We start from the raw sequence: 524 nt of genomic DNA, 5'->3' as shown, positions 1-524 counted from the left end.
TTTCAAAAAAGAACAAAAATTGCCAACCCAAAAAAAAGACTTCGTCAGTTTTAAACCAAAAATGGACGAGCATCCTTCTATCCTTTCTAAACTTTGATAGTGGCACTCGCACTAGGCAAACGGTTTCTATAATGAAGAGTGAAAGTCAGCAGCTTATGCAAATTTAGGCCAATGGCTTGACTACTGTCGCATTTTGCCCCATCTTCATCACAGGAGAAAGATAATTAAAAAATGTAAAATAGTGCTTCTATTAGGCCAATCTTTCTCAGAATGGAAAATCACACCCAAATTAACAGAAAGAAAAAGCTTCATCTCACTCACCTTGCAACGTTTGCAAAAAGAGGGCAAAAATATGTCCAACACTTATAATAAGCAGCGAAAAATGGCGGCTCTGATTGTCATAGTTTTCTCTGGAAGCCGTTTGTGTTCATTTCGCCATCGAAAGTCATCGAGACAAACATGAGAAACACGCGCACGTGATCATTTACACGCTGAAGAATGAGTTGAATTGTTTTCGGGAAAGG

Source organism: Penaeus monodon, chromosome 17, assembly GCF_015228065.2.
Source record: "Penaeus monodon isolate SGIC_2016 chromosome 17, NSTDA_Pmon_1, whole genome shotgun sequence".
NCBI lineage: Eukaryota > Metazoa > Arthropoda > Malacostraca > Decapoda > Penaeidae > Penaeus > Penaeus monodon.
This window is presented reverse-complemented; position numbering follows the sequence as displayed.